Raw genomic sequence first — 2,004 nt, 5'->3', positions numbered from 1 at the left:
CACCACAATTTCTTAAAGGGATATCTCGCTTCTGAATGAAATCTTCTATCGACGATTTTCAGTTTTACCCCACACCCCCTAAAAAACCTTGAACTTCTATACGAATATGTTACAAGTGTATAGTTATTGATTTTTTGTTGATTAATCCATTGGTTTATTTATAAATACATATTTAGTGTAAATGCAGACAAAATGGAACTCTAAATTCTTGTATGTAGTTACCCGGGGGGTAAAAAAACTGGAGGAATGTAAGATATTATTTTACAGGTTGGTTCTGTGATGTAATATTCGACAAGAAGATAATAGCGTGAACGTTGACTGAATTGGAGAAGATTATCCCATCTCATCATTAATCTGGAACAGACGAGGAGTGGATGTTTTACAGGTTTGTTTTTTGCATGAAACATGGTCTTTGCAGATTATGGAAACTACATCATACAACGATACAATATAGCTGCTATTATAGCATTCGAAAAATTATACATCTCTCCTAGCATTTTTAATCCTTTATGTTAAGTTCAGGTTGCATGTAGAAATACAAATATTACCTGATGAAGATGCAAAATTACGCAAATGCCAGGAAGCAACAATAACAACATTTGAAAATGTTTATATGTACAGTGTCTTCAGGTTTACCATTAGAATCGGTGTTCCCTCTAAAGAGTGACATGGTGCGTGCACAATTTTTCGTGTGGGCAACAAGTTCTAAAAATCAAAAATGTTTGGGCGTCAGTAATAGCAATGCATTTCTGTAAATAGCACAGAAAAAACATCACACCTATGATTACCGTATTGCATATTTAATGTTAAACATCGAAAAATGAATTGATGTTTTTTTTATATATAAAACGTTTACCTCTATTCAAAATTTCACTAAGTATTCAAAAAGTTTCTCTACTGACAATTTCAGTCTTCGATAAATTATAAATTTTATGAACATTAACAGTCTGTCCCGAATTTAAAAAGAGTTTCATTCTCATGACGTTTTTCAAATGATTTCTAGATTTTGTTTTATGTAGACTAAATTCTCTTTCAAAGTCAGTAGTCAAGGCCTGGAATATGTCAGAAATGTTCAAAAGTGAAAATAACTCTTTGAAGTGATCCTGTTTAGTAAATGTAACCATATATAGTGTTTTTTAATAAATTTGAAGATGTTTTTAATTTTTATGTAGTTTTAGTTTGTTGCAATTTTTTAATTCGAATACTTATTTAGTTTTCATTCTTTTTTATTTTTCATTTAGTTTTTTGCCATTTTTTTATTTTAGTTTTGTTTTTTGTTTTAGTTTTTCAGCAGTTAACGTTATAGTACTTATTACATTTTATTAGTTTTGTATTACTCAACAAAATGTGCACATGGGCACAGTTTTGTAAGTGTAAAACACATTTTTTCTTTATAGTTGTCAAATTGTACATCATTCATGATGTACCTGTGAACTTAATACAAACAATTATACTGTCTGTGACAGAACTCCAGTTTGCACAGATAATGTGACAGTTCAAGGTTGCAGTACAATCAAAAAATTCAAGACTCAAATAATAAGTGTGTTCTGATGTCATTTGTTACCATAACCTGCAACAAGTTTAAGTAAATGGTTATTTAATTTCAAAAACACTTTCTTCTTTAATTTTAGGATTCTCCTTGTGAACTGTAAGATTACCATACATGTATACTCTTAGTTTATATTTATTTTTTATATCTCCTGATGTGGACTATATATCATCTTCTCATATTGAAACTTTGAAATTCTTATTTTGTTTATTTTTTTAAATACTGTTGAAGTCACAACTTGAACTGTGCTAATAGCAGAAATTGAGATGAAGGTTTTTCCATGTATATAAAGCATTTCTACAAGCATATACCATTTACATGAAATACTGAACATCTGTTATAGCAAAATCTTAGATCATTAACTTAATAAACAAAATGCAAAACCTGGGGACCGCTATGCGGGACTAAATTAAGACAATGTAGTTTAACAACAAATGTAGAACAAAACAAATTTT

At 29.6% G+C, this 2,004-nt stretch overlaps 1 protein-coding gene across 2 annotated transcripts in view; it reads left to right on the top strand.

Moving 5' to 3' along the window:
* Window positions 1–224: 224 nt before the first annotated feature.
* snap47 (synaptosome associated protein 47) overlaps window positions 225–2,004 on the top strand; it is a 131,062-nt gene continuing 129,282 nt past the window's right edge. For both annotated transcript variants that reach the window (XM_028803897.2, XM_028803896.2), the window contains exon 1: window positions 225–385. The gene's annotated coding sequence lies outside the window, so the exon portion shown is untranslated. The remainder of the gene's footprint in view (window positions 386–2,004) is intronic.

Source organism: Erpetoichthys calabaricus, chromosome 6, assembly GCF_900747795.2.
Source record: "Erpetoichthys calabaricus chromosome 6, fErpCal1.3, whole genome shotgun sequence".
Classification (NCBI taxonomy): Eukaryota; Metazoa; Chordata; class Cladistia; order Polypteriformes; family Polypteridae; genus Erpetoichthys; species Erpetoichthys calabaricus.
This window is presented reverse-complemented; position numbering and strand designations above follow the sequence as displayed.